This window comes from Lepeophtheirus salmonis, chromosome 6, assembly GCF_016086655.4.
Source record: "Lepeophtheirus salmonis chromosome 6, UVic_Lsal_1.4, whole genome shotgun sequence".
Taxonomy (NCBI): domain Eukaryota; kingdom Metazoa; phylum Arthropoda; class Copepoda; order Siphonostomatoida; family Caligidae; genus Lepeophtheirus; species Lepeophtheirus salmonis.
The window spans coordinates 41,167,446-41,183,830 of NC_052136.2; positions in this window are offsets into that span (position 1 = coordinate 41,167,446).

Consider the following 16,385-nt stretch of genomic DNA (forward strand, 5'->3'; position numbering starts at 1 on the left):
AGAGACTAGGGGAGATTGCAGTGAAATAATGCAGCAGCGCCACTCTGCATGCACTAAAAAAGGGAAAAAAGGAGAGAGAGAATTAAAGAAGAAAAAAGAAAAGAAGAAAGAAAAAGGGGGAAAATAGCTTTATTCTTATTTTTATTATACTGCTTCATCATTTTCAATTAGCATCTTTCTTTATGTATTATTTTTTGTTATTACTATAATAACTATATGCAGCCTAGCAACCTCTTCCCCTCTCAGTTCTCTTGGATTCACTCAAACACACTCACAATGCACCCTTACCTAAATAAAATATTATTCTATTATTAATGCCTTTGGCCTTGAGACACTGCAACAACTACCTGAAGAGTAGTGGTGTGGTGAAGAGAGGGGGGGGGGGAAATGAGGAGAAAATATTATTATTATTGTATATTTTTGGGCTTATAACGGCTTTATATCAAGTTCTAAAAATAATATGTACAATATACAATGGTGTATACCTATATTTTATGTCCTTGGGATTGAGTAACTTGAAGGTTTCCGACTCCAATCTCTATCTATTTATGTATTATAATATATAGCCATTTCAACAAGTCAATTAAAACGATTGGCACGAATGAATTGCTTATTAGTTTATAAATAAATTATTCAGGGGTTGTAGAATTTGTGATGCATCAACACAAATATATTCCTGACTAATTATCAAAAAAAGGAGAAAATATGTCCAATTTATTTTTACATTTCAATTATGGCCTTTAAATTCAAGTTTCTGGGATGAGTTGAAATAGCTAATAATGTTAATCAAGTATTTATTTGATTTATGAGACTTTATCATATTATTTTAAGGGCATCCTATTTTGAAATTAATTCATTTAAAAGTATCTATTTTTTTAGACAAAATATTTTGGAATTTTGCCTTTCAAAACTTTAAATTTTATTTTCTGTTTAAGTCAATTTTTAACAATAATATGTACCGTTTGCCCTTTATAAAACTGGACATTTAATGAACTTATAAAAGAAGTCGGATGTAAAAAGAGGACGTTTCTGGGGTGGAGGAGGACAAGTTAATCAGCCTATATTATTAATTTTTAAGTAGAAAAGAGATTTTTTTAGCGGATGTGAGGCCTCCAATTAAAGGATCAATCAAAATATTTGATTATCAAAAATATGTGATAATTAATTATTAGTTGAAGAATTCAGATGTAATCCAGACTGAATTTTGCGGGGAAATTACTCTAGCTTGCATTAGTGTTGACAAGCCAGATTTTTTCAAGCAATTTTGGGATATAATATAAATATACATTTTCCCTTACTTTAAAATGCATTTAATTAGTTAAGACTTAAAGGATTCTTTGGGTTTTTTTAATGGGATGAACGTGTTTGTTAAGTTTTACGAAACTATCTTAGCTCAAAATAGATAAAATAGATAGTATTTTTTTTTTCTCTAAAAAGAGAAAAGATAATCCTGGACATTCGATATTTTTTCTTTCCCTTCTTTTTAAGAGTAGGGTAAGTACTAAGAACTAACCCACCACAACTATGCGTATCTCTTATTATTTTTTAATAATAACAATAAAAAAAGTGTTGTTTTTTTTAGTAGAAGGGGCTGATGTCTGAAATTGTACTACACACAATAAAAAATACAGTATATAATATATATTTTTATTGTTCGTCAAATAACGAACGCATGTTTATTATCAAAATCAAATAATATTCATATCGCTGTTATACAAATTTCAATTTTATTTTTTTAATCCCTTTTTCTACCCTCAACTATATGTATAAAAGTGTGAGATTACAATGTTTTATTCCATTCGATACAATATGTATGTATATCAGCTATGTATATAATATATATAACACACAAAAGTGTCATTTTATAATATATATAAATGTGTACAATGTATGTACATATACGCACAAGCCGTATATTGTATATTAACGAGACGTTGTTGTCCTCTTCAATTTCCCTGATCCAATTTCCAAATTTTTTTCCCCTGGTATATATTTTATTTATGTCCAAATGCAAATGATCATGATGAAAGAGGACACGGGGTTTTGGAATGAGTCTCTATCGTTTTTATATATATATATATATATATAGTAGGGACGACATATTATAGTACTACATCATCATATTCATAATATGTTAGGAACAAAATATGCATATTACAATTGAAATAAAATTATAAATTAAAATGTCTTTTTTTTCGTCATAATTAAAAATACCCATCTAAGATTGCATTAAATAAATCGCAAGTAAAAAGTAAAGTAATGGTGACTTTACACTAGTATGTGGACTCAGTGTTTTTATAGTTTTATGTTAGAGTTATTTAGCCATTAGTTGACTCTTATTTGTTCGACATTAAATGATATATTTTTTTTCCAAATATTTGCCTTTCAATTGTTAGCATATATAATAATATTTTTTACAGTTTTTTAATACTAGCTATTAGATATCAATAAACTACCTTTCAAAAACAAGGCCAATCACCAAAAAGCAACTCCACCAACTCCAATATTTTTTTCAGCAGTAGCAATTATCGGTCCGTTAATGATGAGCCATCCATAGTCACTCCAGTCAGACCTCAATAATATAACTGTGATTATACATTGAAAATGCTAGCGTATACTTCAGTTAGTTAAGTGAGGATTGAAATATGTGTAGGATAAGTCTTGAAATATGTAAAGTCAAGTTAATTTAGAATATGAGCAACCGAATTCTTAGGAATATATTTTTAAAGTCCATGCGCAAATTGGGATACGAGCAAGTTGGGTTATAAATTATACAATCAAGTGCAACTTTTAATATTTGGTTCAATTTTAACGTGAGCACCCAAAAGGGGGAAAAAAATATATCCTTTTTTTTCATTGTTGAGGTGACATTTAAAGTTATATTTCTTCCTTTCTTGAGGAAATTTTTTGAATTACTTGTAATATTTGTAACATAATTTTCTGGAAAAAAAATAACAACTGTTATTTTAATGAAATAATTATGTAAATCAGTTTTTTGTCCGAGTCCTTTGATTAAAGATGTGTGTAATTTGTTATATTTTTTACATTAAATTATGAGGCCTGTGCTTCTATTGACCCCCCCATAATTTCCGAAAAGTATCATGAAATTTTCAAAATGTCTTATATTGTATTTTCATGCCATAAATTTATCTCACGTAATAACCCTACAGCATATTCACAAACACGAACAACATCATTTCACCGTTGAGTGAGATGGGAGAAGAAAACTCTTTTAAATAAAATCTTATTTTCAAAAACATAAAAAGTCAGATTTTATTGACTAAATAATATGTCTTAAAATTTAATTATGAAGAAAGAAAGTAATAAGTATATATTAACAAATATATCGCGACCCCCTTAGTAAATAATAAATACTTTGATTTTAAGTATTTCTTTTATATTTTTACGAAAAAACTTTGAATTACTTTAATTTTTAGATTGAAAAAAAAAATCATTTTTGTATACACTTTCTCGAGAAAAAAAATCGAATAAGGACACCCCTCCCTATTGATCTATTAGATGGAGTTACATCAATTAGATATTAGTTGAGATTTTACAAGTACTACAATAAATCCATCTGAATTGGAAATTGAAGACAAACATATATTCAATTAAGGAGCGACCGAGTATCAAATTTATGCACGTTCAGTTTAAGAAAATACATTTTTGTCCAATTCTACATACATTGGATCTTTTTTACCCCAAAAAAACTATTTGACATATTCTATCTTCATTTTTTTTTTACTAAACTTATTTCAGGACTCTCAAGTTTTGAAATAAGTTTGGCGTGAGATCTTTAATCATCAATGTGTATGACCCAATATGAATTGTCCCTTTAGAAAATTATCATTACCCACGCCTATGCCCTTATTTACTAATTTAATGCACTGATTAATGGATAATTTGGCTTTAAATGTGATAAACGATGAATTCCAATTTTTAAAACTATTAAGATAATTTCATGAGTAGGTAGTTAGTCGAAAAATGTATATAATAAGAAATTAAAGAGCATTAGTTGAAGAAAAAGAAGATAAAGCACTCAATTTTGGGGGAAATTTAACTTATTTTGTGTGTGTGTTCCTCACAAATATGTTTTGTATGAATGCGTGCAATAGGAAAATGATGACGCCCAGCAAGTACCGTTGTTTCATTCTTTCTGTTTTTAGTAGGACCTGTATGACGCAAAATGCATTTTATACTATTATTGTTATTATTTTTCTCTCCCAGTTGAGGATGACGCTTAAAGTTTTTATTCTTCTTCTTGTTATTATGTGTTATCAGAAGCGTCCGTCTGGCGGTTTCTCCCTTCTTGGTTATTCTCCTCCTTAATAATGTCTGAAGTCACTGTAGTTAAAAAGGAAGGAAAAACAACAGTTACGTGAATCCTGTTAAAAGGTTTTATACTTATACATATTTGATATTATACGTATGTACATAGCCAGGAGAGAGGACCTCATCAACGTACATATAACTAAGCATAATAAAAAATTATAGAGGGGCATATAAAAGTGATGAATCATTAAAAAATGCGATGCGTTGGCCAGCGGCCATATTTGTTTTTATATTTGATATCCTGTATGTCGTATTATGTATCGTATGCACTATGCAGTATGTAGCTAACTGCTGCGGTGGCGGTGACAGAGTGCCTTGTTGTACTATGAAGTATCTATGCTGTTTCAAGCATAGAGAGCATATTATAATATATAACTTTAAAATTAGGTAGGATCCTCAATTTTTTTTCGAAGAAAGAAATGGCAAAGGTTGTGACATGGGCACAATTGGTAGGCGATATATCCACTTTAGATTACCTGTACAATGTATGCACGCAAGTTTTTGGCATCCTCCATTCCCATATTCGCATTCGGTACACATTTATTTAACAGCTTCTCTTTATAAAGTAAGCCCTACCTTCCCTAAAATGTAGTTACCTTGTATATGGAACTTAATCCCCCCCCCCCTATTCCCCTCTATATTACGAACATTTATGAAACTAAATTATAACCCCTCACACCTCCAGTTTAAAAATCCTATCTAGGCCTCTAGGTTTTAATTGTAATCGTTTTCTTGTACTAGCCATACTATGTCGAAGTGCCTTTTTGTTCAAGTATCTCTGGTTCATATATGAATCGCATATTTTAAACTAGAATGGGCACTCGGTAGAGCGCAAAACCTCCTCCTAAACTCAAATTGAGTTTTGTGTCAAAGTTATGGTCCATAATGCATTTCTTACGTTTTATATTACCTTAATCTCTTAAAATTTAGTGGATTCTTACTGTGACCATATATAATCATCGACCCAAGTTTGATCAAAATAGATCTGTAAGTTTTACCGTTTTCTTAGTGACTAACAAACAGAGGCAAAAACATATTCACTTGTTCAACTTTGTTGAGTAAGTAAATATCAGAACTTTCAAGTCTCACACAATTGGCATGAACCTCACGCATTATAATCCATCTCACGCCACACATTGTACATCTCAGTTCAAAATATCTGATTTAGAACCATAGTGTTTTCAATGGAAACCGTTCATCCCAAACATAATTAAGACCTCAAAACAACCCACAATAACAGGCTAATTTCTTTGAAGTAAATAATATGTATGAATTTTTTTGCATGCATTATTCTTCATAAATCAGATCATAGTTAAAAACTAGAGAGTCCGGTTGAGTGACACCCTTACACTTAGTATTAAAAATCTCAGGCAGAACTTATTAAAAAAATAGAGAGTCCTGAAATAAGTTGTAAAGGATCCTTAACTTTAACAAATAACCAGGATCGTACTAACATTTTTTCCTGTCTCTCTTTTTTCTCCAAGCGATCATACAATGGGCAATATAAAGGCAGTGTCATCCTAAATCAATAATAATCTATATAAATTTTTATAAACTATAAGCAAATGATCTATCCTTGAAGGAGTACATACATACTATAGATAGACTTAGGTGGGTATTGACCTAAGTTCAATGGACAAGCTGGAGTTGGTTGATATCTATTTTCCTCTTGCGTGTGTGTTGTGGATATGTGAGTTGCGTATGACCCTGAGGATTGCATCTCACTCTCTCATCATCATCCTTAAGGACTCTTTTTATAGATGGATGTATAGTATACAAAAGTAACCATGTCGTATTTATTATAGTACCTATACATATGTAGTAATTCCAAAAATGCATCGTGTTGATTGGGTTGAACAAAAGGGAGAAAAATAGAGAGAGAGAAGAAAAATTAATGGGTTTTGTGTGATTATACCAGAAGAAGAAGAAGGAATTTTGAAATATTTGGTCTATATAACTTAATAATACATATTTCATTATTTTTATTCTTGGCAGATTCCTTGGAATGATGTATGTAGTTAAAAAAATCCCCTTTGTAAGGAGGAGTTCTTGATTATTACTAGTATTAGGATACATATACAAACTAAAGGAATTACTTATTGCCATGAATGTTATATGTATGAATGTATGAAATATTCTGTCAAAGTCAGATCCCTTACTTGGTACTTGATAACAAAAAGTTATAACGTCTTGAAATCAGGGATTTTTTTTTTTTTTTTTGATAATGTGTGGTTAATAACATTTTTGTATGATATATATAAGTAGTTTTTTTTAAATAGACACGTATGTTTTTTTTTTTTTTTTAACTTTTACCGGACATGCATTCATTGTTCTGGTTCCGTGTGAATGAGTTTAAAACTGCATTTTATGTATATACCATTATATTATAATGCTATTGTCATGAAAGTTTGTATGTTGTATTTATAAATATAAAAACACCGTGAAATTGCTGTTGTTTTTGTTATTTTGATGAGCCGTGTCCTATTCCAGACTCTGATAGGACAGAAGAATTATTATTATGTAATCTATATTAACGAACAGCAAAGAAATGTAAATATGGGTTCAATGGACACAGGCAGTATTATAAGTGCAGTAAATTTCTTGTTATTTTAAGAGTTAGTATATGTATCGGCCAATCTTCATAAGTGATTGGGGCTAAGCCCCAAATGGTGAAGGTTAGCAACGCTCCTGGTACCAACAGTAATCTAATAATAATGATTGGCATTTTTAGATCTCAAATTAAAAACCCAGTTAACTAAGCCTTGATCTACATGTTTCTAATTTGTCATGGAGTCTTAAATTTGTAGAAGGGACAATATCTAAAGAGTGGATTCTTGAGAAAAATTATCACTCCCTCTGTGCACAAATGCACATAATGTGTATATACTCAAATCATAATTGCATACTGCATATGCACATGCAACTTTTAACTCACTCAGCTCCCTTGCATGTTATGCAATTCCTACTCCATAATCTACATATATGTATAAAGACAAATCTCAAAGACAACTCACATAACATAATGTATGTGTGTACTCACAGGAAATGTAAGGCAAGTCATTAAGAGATAGGGGAGTTATAATTACACATTATTTTTATTTTGCTTGGTGCAACGCAACGACATTGTATTACCTCTGGTCCTGAATTAGTGTTTTGAAAAAGGGAAGAAGGAAACTGCAACTTTATATCAAAATGTCATGCAAGAACGTGTGGTTTTATTCTCTGTTCAGTTCAATATCTACGTATACATATATTGTATCCTCCTCAGACGAAAAGAGAGGGCTTTGTGTGTGTATATATATATATGGTATGTACTATGTGATTTCCTCTTTGTTTTGTTTTTTATACCCTTAGTTTTTATTTCATTTTATTTTTAACATTAAAATAAATCAAGCAAGAAAGATAAACATCAGTGAAAATATTGTGTCTGCACCAGAGAAGGGTGGCTTGCTCCTTACTTGCTTTATCTTTAGTACTGGTGACTGGTGTTGAGGGAGCTGCAGTTGTTTTTGTTATTACGATTATCATCGTCGTCAACACTTGCATTGACTCTCAGATATAGCGTCTTAAAACACAGGAGCAGCAAATTGAGTGTTTAATTTGTACATTATTTTGTGTTTGTATCACTTCCTCAGCTTCTAAACACTCGATATATCCTCTATAAATAAGAATGTATCCTAATTAATTATTATCAGTACATATGTTACGGAGTACATTTATATATTATGAATAATAACCGAGGATAGTTGCAACACTTTTTTTTTGATTATCTGGAGATAGTTTACCTCCTACGCGGAAAAATGTAACACAGCATATATTCATAATATGTCTGCTATTGCTTACACAAATTGCATTTGTATGCGATTTGTCAAATGTTGTAACTGTCAGACAGTAGCCAGGAACTGTTTCAACAGTTGAAGATATTTTTTTGAGAATAAGTCTTTTTAAGATTATGAGTAATTTGTTTGTTATTTTCTAACTATAAGCAACAGATTAAGATATAATAAGATTGATATTATACATAGACAATTAAAGATCAGTATTACAGAAAAAATTTAATATCACAATTTTTAGTCAGATACAAACTATAAAAACATGTTTTCTGCGAAGCCTGAGTAAATGAAATAATAAAGAAGAATAACCAATACGAGGAAAATTGCGTCAATTGTCCCAACTGATCCATTTATACAGAGCGTTATAATATCTCAAATTTATCCACTAGAGTTATAATAAAATCGTATTCAGTGATAGTAAAATAATTCATTATTCAAACGATATAAGTTATACCCCTAAACTGACGGAATTATTACAAAATATTTATCATCCGAAAAGTTACTTTTATCTCTCAAAATCAGTTTTTATCCAATATTGTGATTATTATATTATCCAAATGTAAAGTAAATTTTGAGGCCATAGGTAGGTTGTTTGATTATTGTGACTGATTTTTTAAGGAGCAACAATATGGTGAAGGACCGATTTACAGTTTTATATTAAGAACCAATACAACCAACATGTGTTTGTACAGGTCTGTTCTGTTGTAAATATCCGCCAGAAAAAATTGAATATGAATCGGAAAATTAGTTGTATTGTAAGCAAAATTGGTAATATTTAGTACAAATTTTGACAAATTTGCATATAATATTCAATAATTGGGGAAAAGCAAATATTTTCAATAGAAGGTCATCATCACATATACATACATATGTGAATTATAATATGTAATACATTTCTCCTGGATGTTATGAATGACTTCACTGTTTTATGTTGAATAATGAGTATAACCATTTATGTTATGCTTGATCCTCAATTTCTGGACCACAAATAATAATTATCCTTCATCATTTTTTACAATCATGGAAAATAGGTCAAACACTGATTCCTTTCAAGCCATATATATATATATCCATCCAATTCTCCCTAATTTTTCATTTTTTCCTTCTTTCTTTTTTCGATGTATTTCTAAAGTGAGTGAGATACATAATTGCAACTCATTTATCATGTGAACACCCTCGAATTAAATCTGGTATTTTCTTTCTAATGAAAATGAGTCAAAATCTCTTCAAAAATTATATATGTATATATATAATATCCTTTGGTAGATCCAAAATAAAAAAATCAAGGCGAGAAGAAGGAAAAGGGAAGAATTAAGACGCTTTATCCGTTAAAAAAAATATTGTCGTGAAGGGAAATTTCAAACATTATATATATATATATATATATATAAATGTATGTCAGGAATTATAATGATATCAATTACATGTTTGAGGGTTGAAAAATGAATTTGAAAATGTTTTCCCTTCTCGCTCACTGTCTTTTAGCTTATTCTGATAGAGTGAATATATATGTTTTCTATGTAGGGGAGACAGGGGTAGTTGCAATGTGCCCTTTTTCTCGAACATTACAATACTATAGGGTCTATCATTTTATTCGACTTTTCTTGGAGATATCGGGTAAAAGTAATTTTGTGGAGGAGCAATGTATTGTAATCATCTAATTAGTTTGGGGGAAAGGCAACCTTTATTTTGTTTAAGGATATACTACTCAATGATCAACCTGCTGCATAGTACTCACTCAAGCTTAGTGTAGGGGTTTAAGGATATGTGTTATAAGGATTGCCTTCTGTATGTTCTAAAGTAGGCTATTCGAAAAGTTTTTCATTTCTTTTTACTGTAACAGCTAAAAAATTAGAATCAATTTTTTAGCTGCTGCTACTCTCTGCGGTAAAATATTTATAAACTATTATAATATTTGAAATAGATTTTCATAATAACAGACATATTCGCCACTTAAGCATGAATATGTCATCATATCTGGCTCAAATTTCAAAATTAAAGTAATTACGACTACTGTGTCTAGTGTTCATGCTCAGTTTATGCTGGACGCAATGTAAAAGCAATTTTTTAATCTCATTGCTTTTAGGGTTTCTATCAATATATGTAATAATCTCATATATAGAAAATCTTATAGCTTGAAGAGGTAAAGATTGGACATTACATGTATATTCTCAATGAAGCAGTGATAATGTGTTTTTATGTTATGTTCCATTTCTGCAAATCAACTCTAGGTATAATTGAGGATCGTAACTAAAATCGTTTTTGTCAAGATTTGGTGTGGTTCTGTCACAGTTTGAAATTAATAATAGTCATTGTTGACAACTTTTACCGTAAATTTGTCCTTTCTAAAAAAAAATTGCCAAGTTCCTCAACAAAAAAAAAGAAGAATAAGAACAATCCAAATAAGGCCCTGGTCTACCTTTCATATCAGTATGTTTGTAGTGCTTTTATTTGTAAAGCAACATTTGAAATATCCACATTTTTATTTGTGTAGATAGATATAATATATATATTTAATATGTATAAATGAACATTAAATAGTATCTTTTACACTTCTGCTTATAAATTATATACATATGTGTTGTACCTAATAACGAAAACACACTTGCTCTCAATCACGATAACATCGTCAATACATTTGTAAATAGAATAATTAGCTAAATTATTATTATTGTTCTTCATAGATATACATACATACATACAAATATTCGACTTTGCCTTGGATTGAGTATTGTACATACGCGAGAAATAAATATTTATATCATGGTTGCTGATGTGTACACCGTACCTATGTATTATATTATATACATATTGATATTATTATTACACTGAATAATATGAGGAAGAGTAACAATTGTGATATAAATAGTAACCCAGATGATGGGCGACTGCTCTGTCACGTATGTGAAACAGGTGTTGTTCCTTTACTCCTATACTATAGCTACTTCGTTCATCTATTTGTACTTAATTTCGTATTCGTGTAAAGTTCTTTGGTTTAACCGACCCCCATCTCCCATCAGGGAGGAGCTCTTAGAAATGGATTCATGTAAATTATTATTGTCCACCATGACCTATGGGCTATGGTGTACTACGTCCTTCTCAATACTTACCTATATATCTATGAGGGGTGGAAATCCTTGAAAACATGACTTAGAAACTTTTTATTTTATTTATTTTTTGGCAAAGGATAACTGCAGCTATTGTTATGTTGTTCTTGTTGTTACTTCAATTTGAAGGAACATCCTTTTGCTTCTTTTGAGGCCTCATAAGTATGTCCATGAAGGAGAAAAGAAACATGTATTATTATTATTATTATTTTAAGAGCATGCCAAATCCTTGTTTTTTGGACGAGTAGCTACAAACTACGTAGCACATACTCTATATCTAGTTTTGGGGTTCGCTCTACTTAAAAAATGGGCTTGATCCGTGTCCAAAAAGATGAGGGTTTTTTTTAGGAGAGAGAAAGAAAAAGGCCATTTAAAGAACATTTCGAACTACCATTTAAATTTCGGATCACAGTTTCAATTCACAGACTGGGCCTCGTAATATTCATGCAGATCAGTCTAAAAAAATTACTTAAAACTGAACCGAAAAGAGAAAAAATCGTTTTCAGACCGAGTTTCAGCACTAAAACCTACATACTACTGAGTAGTGACTAACTGCATTCCAAAAAACCTCTCAGATCCTCCATAGAATGTAGTTAATCTCCTACTAACCAAATATTGACTCAATCAATAGTAACGGGTACTCAAGGATTTTCATTCTTTTCTTTATTTATATATTTGGTAGTAAAATATTATATAGGTATAAATATATAATCCTATAGCTGTTCAATAGAGGAATGAACTACTACTCAAAGGTCAGACTTGCATGTGCTCAAAACTTCAAAAGTAACACACACACACATATTACAAAAATTACCCATTTTTTTGAAAATGAAAAATATAAAAAAATCCCTGAAAATGATTAAATATCTTCTTCTAGTGGGGAGTTAAGTTATTTTTTGAAGTTGATTAATCGGACGGGTCCCCTTTCCCTGTTGTTGTTCCCTCCCTGTCTAGCACCAACACCACCTATGTATATGCTACATATCCCTTAAAATATCTATATATAATAGCTCCTAGTAAAGAATTTATTTTAAAAAAAATCATTTATTAAATTCAGCAAAAAAATACCGTTTGATATAAAGAAAGGTAAAAAGAAAGAAGGGAAAAAAACCACTCATTTATAAATTTTTGATGTCAAAAAGATATTTTTGTTAATTTTCTCATATAGAAGGATGGATGACCATAACGGGAAGATTTTTAACAACCCTCCTCCCATTTTATTATTATTATACTCAGGCCATTGCACTGCCCTTGGATTAGGACTTTTATAATATACATTGTACAATCATAACCTCTACCTCTCTAGATAGTAAAAAAATAAAATTAAAAAGTTGGTAAATAGATTGCCTTATTTATATCTCATTAGATGGCGGATTTTACCATTTTTAAGTGACGTCATTACATATATACTGTCATGAATAGTAAAATGGTCATACTAATATATGTATGTACATATTAAAATTGGCACAATAGTAATACCACCCAAAGTATCAAACATTTTTTGTGTCACTTGTTGTTTGTTTCACTACATATAAGTTTTAGTGCTTCTAAAGTTGATTTATTGAGCATGAATTAAATTTTCTTGACAAAAGATTAGTCCAGTCATTGGGGAGATAATGGGCTAACTATCAGTTAATTTGTGACCTCTTTTTATTATTATTTTAAATGGAGGAAAGACTGAGAGATGCTATTAAGCTTGTATGTGGTATATTTACTGGTTAACCATTGATTTATACACCAGCAACAAAACAATATTTAGAGAAAATGAGGCTCTCCCCTAAAGTATGTAAGTGAGAAACGACAACTCCACTTTGTTATAAAGACAAGAAAACAATAAATATGAACTAAATGAAACGATAATATTACGAAATGGATTATACTTATTTTTTTGTAATGCAAAAGGGATCAAATAATGAGTTATAATCCAACCTTAATTATTCCATTTTAAGGCCTTTTAGTCTTAAATTTTCACTCTATTTACTCGCTTTCTTCAATTGTATGTATCATCTAGTTTCTTCTTATTATCACTCAGCACTCAGTAGAATCACCAAACAGGAAGGATAGCAACAAATTGTGTAGCTCGGTCCATATAGTCGCAATTTTTTGCAAAATAGTTTGATTGATAAGCATCATTATCTCTATTATATACTTGTTCGTATTAATAGTTTTGTGTCACGAGCAATGATTTTTAATAGTATATTTTTTGAGTTTCTTACATCTACTCGAATATTTACGAGTTGTATCTGTACCTCGGGGATTTTTTTTTTTTTAATTTTGCACTATTCCTTTCAAATAATTATTATTATGCTTTATTGCCTAATTTTTATATCATTTCCAAACATTCATCCATAGAAAAGTTATACGGTAAAATATAAGTAATCATTTTCTTTACCAGAATTGATAATACTCGAATCGAGTTTTTGAGGCATTCCTTTTTACTTCATCAAACTCTATTTCCTATTGGGTAGTTTTACTCGTAAAGCATATATACTTATCATTTACTAGTATGCAAATTTTCACCATATATTTGTCAGCTGCCGATTTTTCTTCAACTCTTTCTTTTATTAGTAGTGTCCTGAATGTTAATTTGTTGGCTTTGAATAATAATTACCACTGGTTAATGTGCAGTGGCACAGGAATCATAGGACCTATTGGCCCCGACTTTTGTAAATTTGTTATAGTAATTGCAATAAAAAAAATCGTCTCGTACAAAAAAATTTTAAATTTTAGAATTCAATTATTCTTTCTAATTAAGTATCTTCCAAAAAAATTGAAGACCCTTCCCCTGCACGAAAAATCATAGTCATATCCCAGCCCCCCCCCCCCCAAACACCTAGGGCCGACCCTGATGACGTCATCTTTATTTACTTTGGACCCAGAATGTAATTGTAACACATTCAGGGGCCGCTGTTAAAGTGTGAATATAATTATTTTTTTAAATGAAGAACAGCTGGGGAGAATTAACTGACAGATTTAGGGCCTTTTTTTTCTCTCTTGATTTTATAAAAAGGGTGGAAAGGTTGGGAGAATGATTGCTATGTGTTTGGTATTTATTTTTTTAAATTGTTATACACATATATATATATATAGGTATGTGTGTGAAAAGTTTGTACGCATTTCTAATGCTCCCTCAGGTGAATTTAGTGATGCAATGCAAAGTTTTCTTCTTTTTTTTAAAAATGTAATCGTATGTATGTATTTAAAAAGGAAAAAAGAAGTGAAAACAACGACAACAAAGTCTGCACTTTGTCTAGTCTTAACAATAATAAACAGATTTGTATTTATTTTTTCATTTCTGTTATTTGTTTACTCTTTGGGTTTTTTTATTTCTTTCATTTCTTTGAACCGTCTTTTTCCTTGTCTTTTTCTGCTCTCGTCGTTGTTGTCGTGAGGGAATGAAGAAAATTGGGCGTCTCAAGAAAACGCATGGATGATTATTAAAAAGTACTCTCTAACTCCTCCGTGAATTCTCCTCTCCTTGCCCCACTCTCGGCTTCACAATATCTACAGTCTATGTACAATGTAAACCCTGCTGCCATACCAATACCAAATACATAATAAATGTAATAATAATAATAATTTCCAAATATATTATTTTCAGTGTACACGCACATTTCGCCGCAATCTCTATTTTTTAAATAAAAAAAGATATTTTTAGCTTAATATATAATATTATGTACATGTTCCATTCTCTTCCTCTCTTTGAAAGCTCAAGGTCATTATTATTATTTCTCCTTCATTTTCTTCTTCAACTATTTATACGTATATAAATAGTTGAAGAAGAAACCAGTGCTTGGAATCTCATTGTTTAGCTATCATTCTCATCATGTATATATAGCCAACTATCACAAAATCAATGATCATTGATAGATGATTTAAACTGTACTTGATAATCTCATATTATTATCATTGCCCCCCTCCCCAGGATCCATCTCCTATTCCGAAAGTCCTGTAATTGAATAAGTATGAAATTGAAACAGTGTTTCTCTCACTTTATAAAATCTGAGTGTACTTACAACACACCAGATACTTGCTGAGAGACTATACAAAATGGAACTAATATCTGAAGGACAAAATATATATTTGAGGAATGCTACTGAGCCCATTTACAAAAAACAGTGGGCATACAGTTTGAGAACCACTACTCTGAAGAGTCCAGGTATTTTGTTCCATGGATATATAGAATCGGTCTTAAGGGGAATATTACAGACAAATCCTTGAATTGAAAAATTATACCCTTAACTTTTTTTTTAATGATTCAAAATAAATATTCCATATCAACCATCCATATCATTATTAAGAAGAGAATAAATTTTTATTTGATTTGGTTCCATATATTCTAAACCCAATTCTAATTAGATTGTTCAGGACTATATATATCTAAATGGTGGATTCTATTACTGAGGCGACTTAAAATAAAAATGGAGACAATACCAAGATTATTAGTCGTAGAGCCGGTTTTAATGTTTGCGGGATCAATGGGAAAGATAAATGTGCAAAGTTCCTTTCATCTATATATTTATTTTAAATTTGAATTTCAATTTTTTTTTTTTTTTACTTAAGAAATTTCGTATCTTGTTATTTGCGAATATACGTAATTTTGCGCAGGTTACTATCTTTTACGTTAAAGTGCAGGACCTGGGATAAATAAAGGAAAATTCTTGAGCCCTTATGAATAATTAACTTCCCCCAAAAAGATGGAATGATTAATTCTTCCCTCGTAGTATTGCATCCCTTCCTGAATCTACCTTATGCTATCGGGTAATATGATTGAATAAGTCTCAAACAGTATCTCAGGAACTAATGATCCAAACATTTCAGATTATTATATATGTTTTATTATTAAAAAGAATACAAACTCGAGAATATATACATATGTTGAAAATTTACTCTAAAGCCATTTTGCAATCCAGTAACCACAAAGAAGAGGGGAGGGGGAATGAAATGAAAAACGTTAATTGAAACTATTTAAGTATTAGAAAATATTATATATATAAAAGATTTCACAAACCGGTTTTCTCTCATCTTAACGTTTATTAATTTATATATATATATTCGTTAAATGTGAAGAGAGGATTTAAAAAATATTTTTTTTCATCTTTGAAGATAATAT